The 18,211-nt window shown below is 47.7% G+C and overlaps 1 long non-coding RNA gene across 1 annotated transcript; it reads right to left on the minus strand.

Moving 5' to 3' along the window:
* Window positions 1-9,702: 9,702 nt before the first annotated feature.
* LOC121446748 lies at window positions 9,703-14,726 on the minus strand. Its single transcript, XR_005974122.1, has 3 exons — window positions 14,631-14,726; window positions 11,842-12,012; window positions 9,703-10,347 (listed from the first exon to the last, which is right to left on the minus strand). It is a non-coding gene; the product is annotated as an uncharacterized LOC121446748 (long non-coding RNA).
* Between the last annotated feature and the right edge of the window lie 3,485 nt (window positions 14,727-18,211).

The following is an 18,211-nucleotide window of genomic DNA, read 5'->3' on the forward strand; positions in this document are numbered from 1 at the left end:
TGACACCCTGCCAGCCACTTCCCGGGGTCACATCACAGTCTGAGAGAGTGGCCCCAGTAGCTCCCTGCATATTTCTTGGAAACACAAGGCGCTCTCTGTGACGGCCTCCAGGCCCGAGGGGAAATGAGCTTGAAGACAATTCTGCTTTGCACGTCCTTACCCAATGTCCCTGGAGAGGAACCAAGATGAACTTGCCTTATCTTGAGTTTGGCTTTGCAATCAGCTAGGGTATGGCAAAGTGCCACCGTGGGTGGAGGGATTCAGAACTCAGAGATGTGCATGATCTGGCAGGTGGGCCTGGGCCTCCCTCTCCTATTTTGTATTTGAGGGCTGAGACCCCTGCCGGCTAAGCTCCCCTAGGAGAGTGGGGAAAGTTTCACACGGTTTTGGAAGCATGGACCGTGGGCTGGCAGGATGGAACAATACCGGAGTAGGACCTTCAAGAGGGTGAAGGCTCGGCTGAATCAGCCAACAACGGACCCAGCCTAGGCGTCTACATAGGGATCCAGAAAACAGAAGACGTTATCCATACAAGGTGTATGTTTTGCTGGAACACAGGTGGAAGACAGCTGATATGGGTGACTGTCAATTACTGTGGAGCATGGTCTCCTGAATGAACAAACCATCATGGGTTTAAAGTGGAATCATCACACTACATATATGCCACACACAGGCACTCATACACTACCCCCCCCCTCTCTCTCTCTCTCTCTCTCTCTCTCTCTCACACACACACACACACACACACACACACACGATACAAAAGAACAACGCTACAAACCTCTTCTGGGAGATCGTCCTTAGCATACTCATACCTTTGCACACTCTGTAAGGACTGGAAATAGGATGGTGGCTTCTGGGGATGGGGGAGGGGAAGGAGGAGTTACTATCTAATGGGAATAGAGTTTCTATTTTGCAAGATGCCAATGCTCTGGGGATGGAGGGTGGTGATGGTTGCCCAACCATGCAGATGTACTGTGGAACTACACACTTAAAGATAGCTAAGGATAAAGGAGAGGTTCTTTATTGTTTGAAGCAATACATGAAATGTGAAATCCTTAAAGAAAAACACGTGGCTAAGGAGGAAGATTGCTGAGGTCCAAGAGCTCTGTGCTATACTTAGGAACATAGTGATAATACCGTCTGTAAAAAGAAGAGGAGGCAGCGGATGGTGGTGGTGCATGCCTTAAATCACAGTACTTGCAAGACAGAGGCAGGTGGATCTCTGTAAGTTTGAGGCCAGCCTGGTCTACACAGCAGGTTCCAGGACAGACAGGGTTGTACACAGAGAAACCCTGTCTTGAAACAAATCAAAACAAAACAAAAAGAGGAGATGAAAAGAGGAGCAAGGGGAGAAAAAGAAAAGGAGGAGAAGGAGGAGTGGAGAGGAGGAGGAAGGAGGCTGGAGGAGGAAGCAGAATTGCTAAGAAAGTGAGGACAACCCCCCTGCTGGGACTGACAGAGCACCTGTGCCTGCCCCTTTCCTTCAGCACCAGCACTGACCCCCATTCATTCCATCACTGTATTTTCTACCCGTGTTCAAGGGAACTGAACCAACTTCAGCTGCAACACAAGGCACCGTTCGTGTCTGTGTCGAAAGTGCTACACAAGCCACCGACGTCACTCTGGTTTAAGACATCTTCATCCATGAAGTGCCTCAGGCTGTCTTGCTCATGCCTCATCCAAGGGTGTAGACAAACTACTGACTACTGTTCCCATTGCCATGTCTTTCTCTTTTTCCTTATTCGAAACAGCATTTAAATATTTTTAATAATATTTTTAATAAAATAGCATTTATTCTATTTTGTAATTATATGTATACAGGGGCAGGGGAGGATATGTGTATATGTCAATGAAAGTTGCCAAGGAGACTGAAAGAGAGTGTCGGATCCCCTGGGGCTGGAGCTGCAGGTCCTTTGTGAGAAGCCTAATGCGGGTGTTGGGAAGCGAACTCAGGTCCTCTACAAACGTAGCATGTGCTCATAACTGCCAAACCATCTCTGCAGTCCCTTTACATTATTTATTTATTTAATATATGTGAGTGTCTTACCTGCATGTAGTCTGTGTGTCACCCGTGTGCCTGGTGCCTGGGAAGTCCAGAAGAGGGCATTGGGTCCCCTGGGACAGAAGCTACAGGTGGTTGTAAATCATCTTGTAGGTAATGGGGATTGAATCCGGGTCCTCGGGAAGAGCAGCAAGTGCTTCTACTCATCTCTCCAGTCTCCCATTTTTTTTTTTAACATGGTGCTGGGAGTAGAACCCAGGTTTTTTTTTAACATGATAAGCAAGTACTCTACCATTGACCCATACTTTTGTCCCTTTTGAGACAAGGTCCCCCTATGTAGTACATTACTAGTTAGTTTTCTGTCAACTTGACATGAGCTTGGATTTTTCTGGGAAGAAGGAACCTCAATTAAGAAAATGTCTCTATAAGACTGTCCTGTAGGCAAGTCTATGGGAGCATTTCCTTGACTCTATGGATGTGGAAGGGTCTGGCCCACTATAGGTGGTGCTACCCTTGGGTAGGTGATCCAAGAAGATAAGAAAGCAGGCTGATGAAGCCAAGAAGAGATCAACAACCTAAACAGACCCATAACAAATGAAGCAATTTAAAGAGTAATAAAAAGCCTTCCAACTCAAAATGTCCAAGCCCAGATGGATTCAAGGTAGACAGACTACTATCAGAATTTCAAAGAAACTCTATAACCAATCTACGTATACCTAAAATTACACCTAATACATATACATAGGTATATACATATATTGTTTAAATGAAAAGTCTGTGTATACATATATTGTTTAAATTAAAATTTCTCATGTGGGCTGACAATACTCCCCACAAGAACCACAGACTACCTAATAAATAAACCTCAACATCAGGCATGAGAACTCCCCTTCTGAGCTGGTCAAGGTTATCCAAAAGATAGACTACAACTCAAACATAGAGTACTTCTGCTGCCTTTGGTTGCCTCGCAGAGGTTGAAGAAAAGTGCCTATTGCTTCAGACACAGGACCTGAAGAATCCAAGCTCATTCTGAGCTGAAAGCCTTCTCCCTAAGGATTAGCTGTCATGTGACCAGAAGGCACCGTGTAAGTTTTCAAGGGAGAGAAGCAACTCTATAACATAATGCCTATGAACTAAAACAAGAACAACCATGGGACAATACCTCTAAGGGGGCAGTAGTGGCATTAATAGTCTGGTGGTAACCAACAGCTCCCTCGTTGCATAGAAGACCCACTCGGCAAGAGGGAAAGCATACCTGGTTCTGGAAACCTAGGTACCCAGAGCTAGTGCAAGCATGGATCTTGGAGGAGGACTCACAACTGCTCCTTTCCTAAACTAGAATACTTCCTAGCTACATTCTAAATATTTCTCCTTATACCTACAGATAAGTATAGGTCTCATCCCCTTAGCGAAAACATTCTCTTTGCAACAGACGGAAACCATTACAGAAAACCACAAACAATCAAAATGCTGAGAGCAAGTGACCATGCAGTACCCAGCCCCAAGTGATTGACCTACCACAGAAATTCTGCACATAGGACACGTAAGGCTCAGGAAACATCTCAGGAGAGGGGACAGAAAGAGTCTAAGAGCCAGAGGACAAGGAAATTAGCTGTGAGATTTTTGTCTCCCAGAAAATAAAAAACTACACCCCCATGAAATCTCATCAACATGGCTGCCTAAACAGGACCTAAACAACACAACCTGTAGAAGGGGGAAAGCTCACGACCCCAACCCTACACAAAGGACTACAGGTAGGTAAGGGATGCTGAGAGTGGGAGAAATAACTCCCCAGAGAAAAGTCCTGAATTGGTTTACCCAACACCAAGTGGTTAAACCTGAAAGCGTATGCAGATAAGTTACATTATGAGGACTGAACAGGTTGTATTTATATATTTTAGGAATTTGAGAGAGAAAGCTGGGGCGGGGGTCAAGGAGAACAGTTAGAGGCAGGAAGAAGAAGGGGGAAAGCAATGTAATGGAGCTCTGAGCCAAAGGAGGACTTCTCCAGTCTGGCTGAGTCCTTTCCGTGTTGTAGAATGCTATTTTAAGGTGTGTGACTTTTGTTCATGTTGCATTTGTTTAACTCTGTGAAGCTGTGGTTCTTCGTCTGTTTAAAACACCTGAAGGTCTAATAAAAAAGATGACTGGCGAATAGCAAAGCAGGTTCAAGGCTAGGTGGGGCTGGCAGGCAGAGAGTAAATAGAAGGAGAAACGAGGAAGAAGAGGGGCAAGGGAGAACAAGGAGATGAGAACATCAGGAGCCAGCCACTCAGCCACAGAGTCAGTCATGGAGAAAGAAGTAAAGAAAGATATACAGAAATAGAGAAAGATAAAAGCCCAGAGATGAAGATAGATGGGGTGAATTTAAGTTAAGAAAAACTGGTTAGAAATAAACCAAGCTAAGGCCAGGCATTCATAATGGAGAATAAGCCTCCATGTGTGATTTATTTGGGAGCTGGGTGGTGCCCCCCAAAAGAGCCAAAGAAATAGAGAGTAGAACAACCACCAACATTCCCGCTTGCTCTCTGAGATGTCTCCTGGTCACAGGTGGCACATGTCTGAGGCTGACATTGAGCTGAAGTCTCCTTCTCCCTCAAGGAGGGTCTGGCCCGATTTTAGCGCCTCTCCAAGACCTGCTTATCTCCTTTTCAGCAGGCAGAGTTCTTGGAACTCACCCGTGGCTCAGAACTTCTGGCGGGTAGTGGCATCTCTCCGATGAGAACATCACCTTGTCTGAGATCTCATGCATACAGCATTCACATGCAACACACAAAGCTGTCATGTCGTCTCAATGTTCATACATGTATCGTTACCCGAAGCTTTGACTTAAGTATATCTCTACCTCCAATCACAATAGTGGCATCAAGTTTTCTTTCAAAATAAGTGAATTACAATTAAAAATTACTTGAAATGTACACGTACCATGCGATCTGCTGATAGCACCTGTCGGATCTCAGAGCAGTGAAAACAGATATCCACACATATATTCTTACACATGCTCAGTGGCCTTAAAGCACTTGAAAGCCCATCAACAAGGGGACAAAAACCTTCACATCCAGACAATAGAAATCTAGGAAGAATAAATATGAGAAGAATGTGAAGGTACACAGGTAACATGGGTGATTTACAAAAAAAGGGGGTAAACATGAAAAAATCAGAAAGCCGTGATTAGCTGGGAGTGTATGCTAATACACACTCTCTCTATAACCACCTCCTTAGAAAAGGCATATGATAACTGGCTCTGTGATACGGGCTTAAAACACCAGCTAGTTGGGAGGCTGAGGCAGAAGGCTGCAAGTTCAAGGCTAGCCTCGATGTCCTAGTCGCTTTCTACTGACGTGATAAATGCCATGAGGAAAAGCAACTTGGAGAGAAGGAAAGGACTTATTTCACTTTACAACGTATACTCCTTTGTGCAGGGAAGTTAAAGCAGGAACTCACGGCAGGAACCTGGAAGGAGGAACCAAAGCAGAGACCCAGGAAGAACGCTGCTTATGATTTGCTCAGTCTGTTTTCTTGTGTGTGTTTTCTGTTTTGTTTTATTTATATTTACTTTTTATATTTTGAAATTAAAACTTCTCCTGCAGCACAAGTTAGAACACAGTGCCCACTGTGGGCCAGGCGCTGCGTAAGTAAGCGCCTTGCAGACAACAACTCACTTATCAGCACTAGGTAGAACCCGCTGACGAGCAAGCAAGGGGGCTACACAAGTATGCTTGGTTGTGCCCCACGCAGATGCGGTCTGTGATCCAGCTGAGCGTTGTTCCAAGTTTTGCTCATGGAAGTGAAGGGAGCCCCGGCCCCAGGCGGAAGCCAGTCAGTGTTGTGTTCAAGCTGGGCCCGGAAAGTTCACCCCCAGAAGCCAAATACCAACCTCCAACCCACAGCAGATAAAGTCTGGTGTTGTCCCTGCTCATAAACTCAGAACCTACAGCCCTGCCACGCAAGAGAAGGACAGCCCTAGACGAATAGCGTGGCTTCACCGAGACTCAGGCTCTGGACTGAATGTTTGCCACCCCACCCCCCAATCCCTTCTCTCGCACTGGTCCTAGTGATGTCACTAACAAATGGTTGAGACATGAAAACAAAGCCTCACGTGTGAGACTAAGGACCCCAGTGTATTTCCAGAAGGCTCCGTGAGCACTTACACCCCCTTCATTGTGCGATGCCCCAGAGAGAAGATGCCATCAACACTCCTAGACAGGAGTCTCCTAGCACCTGGGCCCTGACCTTCCCAGAGACAGAACTATGAGAGATGCTTCATCTCCTGGTCATCAGGCTGAATCACTGTGACATTGTTTCCCCACCTGTGGAAGTAGAGCTTCTGTGGTTCCTCCTTGAGAGCTCTTCCTGTTGGCAGGAAGAATCCTCTGGAAGTTGCCGAGGGCCAGGCCTGCAGCAAGGCCCTGACAAGCCATCCCAGTGGATGTCAAATGCTATTGTTCATGTTGCTACCACAGCAACAGTGTAAGACACTGGGACACAGAACACTTTCGGCAAGGAAACTTAAGACTTAGTCAGTCCAACAGCAAGTAGTGATTTTCCAATAGACACCATGCTGTAAAGATGTGGGTACCCAGTAGTAGGAAATAAAATGACAGGACCAGCCTGGCCCTAACTCTCCACAAAGCTTTCACTTGGCAGGAAACAAAATAACCAGGGAAGCAAAAGAGAAGTAAGGTAATGTCAGCTTCCAGCAAGAGCTATGAAGACGCAAAAGTGGAGAAACTGGAGTGTGATGCTGTCCAGCAAAGGCCTTCCCGGTGACCCAGGAAGTTTAGACTTAAGTGATATCAAAGAATCTTTGAAAAGATGAGGCAGTTGCCAGAGAGTAGACTATGGGATGACAGAGAGCCTTGTAAGATGGTTTATGACATGAAAGGCCCTGAGCTCATGGATTTGAAGTAGCTGAGCCGGAACTGAGAGGTGGGTGGAGGCCTGATCACACAGAGCCTGGAAGACTCTAGGTAAGTCAGTGCTCCATCCCTGGAGAACAACTATTCTCCTGAAAGGACATAGCTGGGTGGAATTCAGGGGGAATCTCAGTGCACAGAAGGCAAGCCACAGGGGTGAGAGCAAGGGCAGGAAGTACCCCTGGAGGCTGTCAGAGGAATCCAGGCGAGGGGAGTGTGGTTCAGACTTGGACTGACATGGCACAACGGTGAACAGCGGCTTCATACATGTTGACATAGTAGATACAGAGTGTGACTGGTCAGGAGCAGGATGCAATGACCAATCAGAATGAGCTCTCTACTTGATGGGTAGAGAAGAACAGGTGACTCTGGAGAACAGTTGGGCGGAGATGTCTAGTAGACATTCGTGAAGGCAATGGACAGCAGTACATGATGGCCAGGGAGAGTTCTAGATCGGAAGTTCTGGTTGCAGATAAAAATGCCAAGTATTCTTAAGCTGTGGTAGCTGAGAACACCACCAAAAGGGACACAATAATCTGATAACGAGGGCCCCAGGTCTTCAATGCTCAGCAAGACAGCTGAGGAGTACGCACTCTCCACTCCCCTGTTGGAGATTCCCAGAATGCACCTTAATAAAGGTCTCTGAGGAGTCCTGGAGCCAGAAAAATATGTCCATCACGTCTTTCACGTAAGATCTCCCTTGTACATTTGCTCGTGGAAATCTTTTTTCAATATGATATTGATTAACATTCCAGGCGCCTAGCAGATCAAGAAGTCAAGCGGGGTCTTTAGGAATGAGCGGAATTCATGTGCCATTGACCCGGAAGAACATCTGGAGCAGAAGTCAGCCGGCTTCCGCAGTAGCATTCCAGGCAGAGAGAGTGTTTCTAGACTTGTGGCCATAGGGAGGGTTTGTGTCACAACGTCTCACCTCTGCCCCCGCAGCACAAGAGTCTCAGACAGTGCGTCACCTGGGCACAGCTGTGTTCCAGTAAGTAGCACTACAGGCCAGATGTGGTCCATGGTCCATAGGTGTTGATATCACCTCCTGATACCCAGATAAGAAGATCCAAAGGAAGTCAAAGGCAGAAAGAGAAGTGATACCAAGAACATGGGAGAGGTGAGTGCCCAGCACCTGGTGGGAGCCAGGAGCCAGACAGAGGAGGTAGGCAATCTCCTTAAAGCGTGGGCCACCTCAACACCCTAGGTGTCTTAGTTAGGGTAACTGTTGTGATGCAACACTATGACCAAATCAATTTGAGGAGGAAAAGGACTTATTTGGCTCATACTTCCATATAGCTGCTCATCACTGAAGGAGGTCAGGACAGGAACTCAAACAGGACAGGAATCTGGAGGCAGGAGCTGATGCAGAGGCCATGGAGGGGAGTTGCTTGCTGGCTTGCTCTCCATGGCTTGCTCAGCCTGCTTTTTTATAGACCCCAGGGCCACCAGGCCAGGGATAGCTCCATCTACAATGGGCTGGGCCTTCCCATATCAACCACTAATTAAGAAAATGCCTCGTAGACTTGCCTACAGCCTGATCTTAGGGAGGCATCTTCTCAACTGGGGTTCTCCCCTTTCAGATGACTTCGGCTGTGCCAAGTGGACATAAAAACTGGCCCGTAGACTAGGAGAATGGGGAAGCTTGCTGCTGTGGCTTCTCTGTGAACGGCCCCACAGGGTGCTGCTTTGAATACCTGCTTTCCAACTGATGGAGCTGGAAGGGGCCAGGCCTACCTGGTGGAAATGAGAGACAAGGGGTGGGCCTTTGAAGGTTACAGCCGTTTCTGCTTCCTGCTCCACCAGAGTGTGAGCAGTTGTGTTCGGTCCTCCAGCTTCTCCTGTCACACTGCTCTCTGCTCAAGTGTGTGAGCAAAGCAACAATACTGCAGACGGAACCCACGAACCAAACAAATCCTTCCTCCCTTCAGCTGTCTCTGCCAGGCGCAGCGATCAGAATGAGGAGAGCCGTGACAGATGCAGCTTCAGAATCCTGTTCTGCAAATGGGGATGCGAAGACCTGCAGGCAAGCAAGTCCCCGGGGGACCTCAACCCACATTACCTGTGTGTTAGGGAAGGTGACTATGGCTGTAATGAAACATCATGACCAAAGCAACTTAGGGTGGACAGGGTTTATTTGGTTTACACGTCCACATATCCCTGTTTATTAAAGGATGAAGTCAGGGCAGGAACTCAAACAGTCCAGGAACCTGGAGGCAGGAACTGAAGCAGAGGCCATGGAGGGGTGCTGCTTACGGACTTGCTCCTCATGGCTTGCTCAGGCTGCTTTCTTATAGAACCCAGGACCACCAGCCCAAGGATAGCACCACCTGCAATGGGCGGGGCCCTTCTCCCCCAACTTAATTAAGAAAACGCCTTACAGCCGGATACTAAGAAGGAATTTTCTATAGCGAGTTTCCCTCCTTTAGATAACTCTATTTTGTGTCAAGTTGACATAAACTAGCTACACAGCCTCACCGTGAGTGAGCTAGCTCTGCCTCACTGGAAGGTCACCTACCCGTTTTCTGGGGAGAATGTAAGATAGGCCTGCAGGCTCACTCTACCTCCCAGAGAGGGCTTTATCAAAGCCCCCCCCCCCACGTCTCACCCCTCCAGCTTCAGCCTAGGGCCCAGACTCCCCAACCTCTGTCCCTCTGTCCCCTCCCTCTGTCCCAGTCAAGTGAAAGGAGCACCAGGCCAGGAAACAGCCGATCAGAGAATTAACAAATGCCTGCACCTCTGGTGCCCACGACAGCAAAAGGAGATCCAAGAAGACACTGATATTTATTTATCTCGCGTTTTCTTTCAGATCTAGCGATGTGACAATAACACATGTCACTGTCGGCCCAGGCCCCGCTGGCAGGCAACACCTTGAAAACTATGCCGAGGTTCGGAAAATAAACAGCAGCCACTCTGATTCCGGTGATAAGACGCCGGTGTAAGGCGAGCCTCCTGGGATCCATAATCTAGAATCGTCAAGGGATTGGAATTGTCTGTCTTTTTGATAAAAGATGTCAGCTCCCCTTCTGAGTCTGGAGCAGAAAGAAGCCTTCTGATTCTGACACCTCTTGTGTGTCACCAAGTCTGTCTAAAGAATCACGCTTGCGGTAAACACACTTCCTGTGTCCATCAATGTCCTTAAAGTTTTGTTTTTTTTTTTATCAGAAGAAAACTCAGCCAAATCAGAGCATCGAAAACACAGAGTCCAGAGCCCTTGTTCTGCCTGAAGAGGCTGCTCTGTGAAGACTACAGTTTCCGGATTGCTACTTGATTCAAAAGGCCTTCAGAAGCCTCTCCAGGACTGCAGTTATTAAAAGACCTAGGATAATTAGCCTCGAGAAAACCAGTTCTGCCGTTCATGGTCTGCGGTTGTTGGATGGTTTGTTCTGCCTTGAGAAGTGCCGGCGTTTCTTTGTTCTTCCTCAGCTGAAATTCAACAAAGGAAAAAAAAAATAGCCCGATTAGGAATCACCAGCAAACTGCCTCACATAAGAAACCCTGAAGAAATAAATATTTATTGAACGAGCTTATGGGTGAGTGAATATTAAACAGCCGCCAGGAACCGAGGCAGATGATTACATCTGGACGAAAATGCTGAGTGACATCAGAGCCGGCTTACAGTGACATCAGAGCCGGCTGACTCAGGCTGACACTGCCTGGTGTGTTCACAGCCTGATGACTTCCAGGACTGGTAGAAAGTCATTCATTCACCCAACAAACATATGCGGCACATCCAGTTGGTTCTGGGCTCCCCAGTGTGTGAAGGTGGTACAGAGCGGGAAGCCGCAGCCTCTGGTCACCTAAAGCGCCTCTTCAGTGGGAGAGAAGGGGAGGGCAGACAGAATCCAAAGACAAACTACCCCAGACTGAACATTAACAGAAGCCCTGCAGGCCCATGTTTTGAATGATTGCTCCCCAGCTTCTGGCACTGTCATTGGAGGCTGTGAAAACTTCAAGAGGTGAGGCCGAGTCGGAAGAAATCAGCGTGTGGGGGTACATCATCTGTGGTCGCTTCCTGCCTCGGTACCTGCTTCCTGTTTGGTCATGAAGGAAAGAGCCGTCCTCTGCCACATGTTTCCCCACCATGATGACAGGCCCTGGCACACAGAGTCGAGCTACCCGGTGCTCCCAAGAGCCACAAAATATCGAACAAAACCCTGATGCTTTGCATGGGAAATTCCCCAAACAGTATACGCTACTTCCATTGCCCTTGGCTGCCTGCCAGGTCTTGAAGGTAAAACCCTATTGCTGTAGACACCACACACTTTGGACACAAGCCTTGGAGGAATCAAACTGGAACTAACATAGAAGACTCCTCCCTGAGGACGAGCTCTCATAATACCCCCAGGTGCCAACCCAGAAAGTCCATCAATAGACCTACCCAGCTATAAGTCTGTGAATCACAATGCCCGGCCTGGAAAGCTAGCTCCAAAGGTATAATAGTGGCACTTTTATCCCTGGTTAACCAATAGCTGTCCAATTGGACTTAAGGTCCACTCAATAGAAAGGGACCATGTATGGTACTGTAAACCTAGCCAAATACCATGATGAGAGCAATCACAGACCCGAGAGAGAAGCCACTACTTGCTATCTTCCCAAACCAATGTAATTTCTAACTGCTTTCTAAGTGCTTGTCCTTACACCTACAGGAAACTGTAGCTCTCACCCATCATCCGTGAAGCTGCTCTGTGCAGCAGGTGGAGACCATCATAGAGATCCCCAACTGGCCGGAATGCAGGGCAAGAGTTACAGTAGGGTACCCAGCTCCATTTGCCGCACCTACAGTGCAACCCCCTGGCTCAGGGAACACTGCGGAAGAGGGGTGGAAAAACTGTAAAAGCCAGAGGACCAGAATTTTAGACAGTGTCTTCTAGACATGACAAGCAAGCTGTACCAGTAAAACCTCAAAAGTATGCTTACCTAGACAAGACTTGCGTGATGACTATGTTAGTTGATATGTCAAACTGTATGGGGGAAATTTCGCAACCACTTCCAATGAAGAGCCACACGCAGCCAATGACTGAACAGAGTGGGAGGAGCCATCTTCTCCAAGGACCGGTTCCATGATAATCCGAGCCCAAATTGTCAGCCCTAAACAGATGTAAGTATGACAACACTAAATGGATTCAGTGGGACATATATTTATACATAATTATTATGTGTATATGTAATTAAAGAAAAGGTCATGAACTAGAGGAGGAAGAGGTGGGACATGGAAAAAGTTGGTGCTTGGAGAGGGAGAAGTAGAAATGATGTAAATACAGTACTCATGTATGAAATTATCGAAAGAATTAATATTTGAATTAAAAAGGAAGGGGGCAGAGGTGTCAGTGGGTGCTGTAGCTCAGAGGAGGTGTTTGCCCAGCATTTGTGAAGAGTATTGATGAAAGAAACAAACCAAATCAAAACAAAAACAAAAAGTTTGCCTGGAAGAAGGCAGCCTGCATCCCAGGTCCTGCTTTACCCCCGTTGGCCTGCCCAAAGCAAGCCAACGCTGCGGGTTGTGGCTGAATGGGCACTAAAGGGAATTTGCCATCATGGTTGAAAGTAGATAATGATCTTTATTCTTTCTGGACTCCCTTCCGGCAGCTGCTGGACCTCCACTAGCCCAGCATCCATCCATCTTGATAAGAAGCGATTGTATCAATTCAACCAGTGCAGGCGTCCTACGCCATTTATTTATCTTAACAAGTTCATCCGCGCACACATGGCTGGTGTGTCACCACCACGCTGTTTTTCTTTCGCTGTCTGTGCTAATTGTATAAATATGCCCAGAGGTTTGATGGAACTCCTAACACAGTCTACCATTAGTGGCCACTCAGGGAGTGTGCTGTGGCTATTTCAAAACAGGCCATGTTTCTCTTGAGGCTGGCAGTCTCTGACCCAGTGATTACCTGGTCCCATTTGGACTCTAAGATCTTTTGAAGCACACCCAAAATCTAGAGACAGGAGGAAGGATTCTGCAATAGGCTAGTGCCCCCCACTTGCATTCCAATTCCAGAAAGCACCAAGTCCTATCCCCAACCCCTCTCTCTTGGGATTATGTTATAGGGCAAATGGTTCAGGGTTCAGTGCTGGCCACCTTGAGGGCTGGATACTTCTGCCAGGCTGTGCTCTGACGGCTGTCAGCCATGATTGATGGCAAGGTGGCAGGCAGGAGGCTGCTGGACGGGGGCCAGTCCCTGGGAACTGATGGTAAATCTGGGCCCCGTATAACAGGTGGTGGAGGAGAGGAGGGTGGGCTGAAACGAACGTGACCAAGCTTTGTTCTAAAAGCCTGAGTTTGAGGGATTTCCAGTTTTATCCTGCGGGCCTCCTCTTAAGTGTAAACCCCCTGACTCCTCCACATTCGTGTTCACATCTCAACCTGAAAGTTTCATTTTAACAAAAGAGGTGCCTAGTCAAAAGACGGAGTGTTTTTCAAAGTTACAAATGTGCGTCCATGGCTGACCCCACTTTTTATACATTTCATTTCTAGCTCTAGATATCCCCTTTATGTCATGGGTAGATAGATGGATGGATAGATAGATAGATAGATAGATAGATAGATAGATAGAGCAATAAACCACCGTGATTTGAAGCTTTCTCACATGGAACAAAAATAGCCAGTGAAGGACTCTTGACTTGGAGCTGGGATGATGGGCATGGAGAACCAGGGCCCAGGGAGCCAAGGTCTGGGGCAGGAGCCAGAGAGCTCAGACCACCATCTTCGGCTACCCTGACTCACCCCTCACACCACACCCAAACCTACTCAAGTCTCTGATCCACCTGTTGGCACAGCTGTGAAGCATCCTGATGTCACGTTCATTCCGAATGTGCTTCCAGGGTTTGAGTTACAGGCTGTATTGGGGCCCTGCACGAAGCCCGGAATAGCCATCTCTTAGGCCTTTGTGTTCAGCGGTGGATTTCCATTCCCCAGCGCTGAACACAAGTTCCTAGTCTAGCGCCAGGCTCCTAAGCCACCAGTCTTGTTACTATCTTCCCAAAGCCAGCCAGCAAGTCCTTGGACCCATGCCAGCACCCTCTCAGTTGGCACCCACCCCACAAAGCACTTAGGAGTTTAACTCCATGCATACGGGAGACTGTCCCCGGTATGTGACCTCACAGACCTCAGGCGTGTCCCAAAGGCTTCTTTTCATGAAACCTGCCACTATACCACACTGTGACCCAAACTCTCAAGGGCGTGACCACCCTCCAGTGTGACCCCCCACTCCTCATCTGACCCTAGTTCACAATCTCAAGTCTCTCATGGACAAATGTATTTACAGTTAAACTTTTGCCAAGATGGCAGTGTACGACTAGGATTTAACTATTTGGAAAGCAAATTAGGCTCACCCTGGCTGTATAGTGAGTTCAAAACCTACTTGGGCTACATAACTAGATCCTTTCTCTGAAGCCTCCTCCACCTTAGATGTCTGTATTTGGAAGGGGTGATAGAAAACAATAAGATTTGTAAATGGCAATAATGGCATGAAGCTATCTTTCAAATGAGTGTATTTCAATGCAAACATTAAAGCGACTTCCCTCTGTTAGAAGGCAACTAAAATCCTCCAACACCGTGAGGCAGGCAAAGGAGACCAACGGTGCGCTGCTTGAGAACATAACCCTGAGCCCAAATCCCAGCTTTAGCTGTTATCAGCTGGGACGGTGTAGCTTCGACTCCTCTGCACAGGGCTGGTGTCACACACAGACCGCTGTGATGACCATACCTTCAGGAACAATAGTTCCAACAGCTGGATCACATCTTGTTTCCCTGCTGAGAACTTGCCTTCTGCCTCTGGGTGAAGCACGAACCTCTCACCGAGGCTCCCAGGCTGAACTAGCTGACCTGTGCCCCAAGTCACCTCCCCGGTCCAGGTCTCGATGCTTTTGCTTATGCTGTGCCCTCTGCCAACTTCTTCCTTTATCTCTAATCCATTGGGAAATCCTGATGTTTACAGGTTTGTCTGAACATCAGTCCCTTGGTAGGTGCTACCACACATGTCTGTAATTCGGCCATTCTGCGGACTGAAAGAGAAAGATCTGGAGTTCAAAGCCAGCCAGGACTGTGTACCAAGACTGTCTCAATACTAGTCAGTTCCTCATAAAAACATCTGTAGTGCTTGGGCATGGCCAGGATGAGGCTTCAGAAACAGCGGGACCTCACCAAAAGGTTTCCACGGAAACATTTTAAAAAGTTAAAACACTTAATAAAGTCTGGGGTTTCCTCCCTTAATTAATTAACAGAAACTCATGCTAATAAGTCAGAAGAGCTTAATTTATATCTTTATTTTGAAAAATTGAAGTAAAATTGTCCCAGAACCCATGTGTCTGATATTTACGTCATCTCGGCTGTCAAGTGTGTACTTGCTCGGGTGCTGGAAAAGAACAATATGCTCCTGGCTGATAACCCTGTGAGATCACGAGAGCATTCCCGACATGCTCCGGTGAACAGCAGGCTGATGAGAGACACTCCAACGGACTGAGTTTTTCCTTGAGAGGCTCTCGGTGCCTTGGTGGCCATTGTCGGTGCCCAGTGCCAATTTTCGGCGTCTTTGTTTGCCAGCCACTCCACCTTGGCCCGGTGGTGCTTTGAACCCAGCTTTAAGGACCATTCCAAGAGGCTCAGCTTCACCTGCGCCGGCGTCCTAGAGCCCCGCATTTCCACAGAACCAGTGATTTCCACTTACAACTGACTTGAGCTCTGTTTCTGGGTCGTAAGATGTTTACACGTGATGTCCAACAAGCTGAAGATAAAGATCTATGGAGAGCTGGACTCTGGGTACCACGTGCAGAGAACAGATGACGGGAATCCCTGCCTCTCACAGCTCTGCCCACCAGCAGCACCGTAAATGGACATTGTTATTTTGGTGTGTGCCTGAAGGGAGCCTGCAGCGTTCTGCCTTCCCCTCTCTGCTTTTGTCTCTGCTCCCGTCTTCTTCCCTCCCTGACTCCGTGACCCAAATGTCAGCACACTCTCTTCCCCTTTTCCCATTTCTGTTTCAAACCTTGAGGATGAAATGAGGGTTCCCATTGCTAACAGCCACAGTGACTATATTCTTATCGTTACACTAAGTCTTATCAAGAGACATAACACAGGAAACAAGAGTCCGAGACCAAGGAATGCCCCCCATGGAACAGACCCACAACTGTGAACCACCTAGCTGCCAGAGCCCAAGAGAGACATGAAGGAAGATACGGGGGGTGTAACTTCCAGCCTGAATACTGATACTCGCTCCTTTTCTCGTTATTCGGTCCAGAATCCCAGGCACAAGGATGGTGCCATCCACATTCATGGTAGGTCCCCTCTTTTTGGTCAAACCTCTCTATAAATCCCCTCAAAAACACCTAGAAGTGTGTCTGATAGTTGACACCAGGTCTGTTGGAACTGGCAATAGTCATTGTATAACCCTTAATCATAACTGAGAGTCCATGCCAAGATGAGGGGACCAGGAACCTAAATTGAATCCTACAGGTGATAGCTACCCCAACAGACGACGGCTGTCCCGACACTGTATGCTGCTTAATTCTTTCTCACTAGGCTATTCTCACTGCCTAATAGAGACTGCTGTCAGAGCATCTTTGTGGACTAGCCTGGGTTCATGTCCAAGATGGCTAGAGGTAGAATCACTTGACCAATTTCACTTTTAATTTTAGAGTTCTTGCCAGGTTTTCTCAATCTAATTTCTCTTCCCCGGAACAAGAAAGGAGGAGGAGCATGCCTGGGATGAGGGACAAAGCTCAGCAGTGGAGGAATCGCCTGATATGTCTAAGGCCCATTTCAATCCTTCACACCAACGAAAAGATAAATAGAAAGATGCTCCCTACAGTATGCAATGTTAAGCCATTAAACATCAAAACCAGTTGCATGCTGGGGGGTAAACACTTTGTTTTGTTGCATTTGCATTTCCTTGGTAGTTAATGAATCTGAGTTATTATTGTCTTTCTTTTGATAGTGCGTGTGTGTGTGTGTGTGTGTGTGTGTGTGTGTGTGTGTGTTGCTTGAGGCTGAACCTGTCCCCCATGCCAGAGAATCATGTTCCCACTGAATTCTATTCCCTCCGTGAGTGTTTTTATTGTTTTGTGCTAGTCACTGAGGCCAGGACATCTGAGGCCCAGGTATAGGCCCGACACTTCTTCAGCTTCCTTTGGATTTGGATCATGTCCTGCCCCTTCCGGTCACTACAAACCTTGGTGATATTGTGATCTTCTTGGTTGTATTTTGATGCACTGTGGTAGAATTCTAATAGGAACACTGGCGGTGGTCCTGGCTTCTTGTCTTCTGGTTCCAACAAAATCCTAGTTTTCTCCAGCATTTCAATCAGGGCAGACTTCCTGAGGAAGAGACTAGACTGACTGGTAGGAACGGGTAGGACGCTCCTGGTAAGAGAGGGCATTCAAGTTGAGAGGCCATTGACACCACAGTGTGGGCTCCCCTCTTGGCCCTGGCCACCTCTTTCTGGTTACAGAATCTCATTAGAGAATGAGCTCTTAGGCTGACGGCCCAACTCATCAGGGCTGGGCTCCCCGGACCCAGTGCACCTCAGAGAACTGGCACCAGCCCCAAGAGAGGGCACAGCTGTGAAAGAAGCTAATGTTACAGGTAATTCTGGCAATTAAGAACCATGTTCAATTAAATGGATTTGTATCTCATTACTTGGGAGGCCCAGACATCTGGGTAGGTTCCCAGAGGAATTAAGCACCGAGAACTCCCAGTTCCAGGTCCAAGCTCTCCCTAGTGCCTCCCACCCAAAAATGTCTTCCCCTCCTTTCCCAGCAACTCCTAGCAAGACACACATACATATGCGCCTTGGATCGTCCCAGCATGCCCCACCTCTGCCTACAGTCTGACCAAGCCACACACTGAGGTTATGAACCTTGAATCCTACAGAATTCTCATCTATGGAAAAGGAAACTAGGTCTGAGAACAGAAAGTCACATTCATGCTCAGTTCACGCCAAGCCCAAGAGCCTCAGATCCACACTCTCTCACAGCCGTAAGCTTCGTTCACAGGTTTTGCATTTTCTGTGCTGGGGACTGTCTGGATTGGGCTAGCCTGTGAGTGCATAAGTGAGAAGTTTATTTGTCCCTGTTAACTGATGTGGGAAGACCTGCCCACTGTGGGTGACAGCATTCCTTAGACCGGGGATCCAGATCTGTAGAAGAGGAGAGAAAGGCAGGCAGGTGAGTTGACTTGGTGGGTAAAGGCACTTGCTGCCATGCCTTACAGCCTGAGTTCAATCCTAATCCCGGAGCCCTCATGGTGGGAAGTAGAGAACAGACTCTTGCAAGATGTCCTTTGACCTGCACA

Source organism: Microtus oregoni, unplaced genomic scaffold (assembly GCF_018167655.1).
Source record: "Microtus oregoni isolate MIOR12 unplaced genomic scaffold, Mior012 000004F_ref0000308, whole genome shotgun sequence".
Classification (NCBI taxonomy): Eukaryota; Metazoa; Chordata; class Mammalia; order Rodentia; family Cricetidae; genus Microtus; species Microtus oregoni.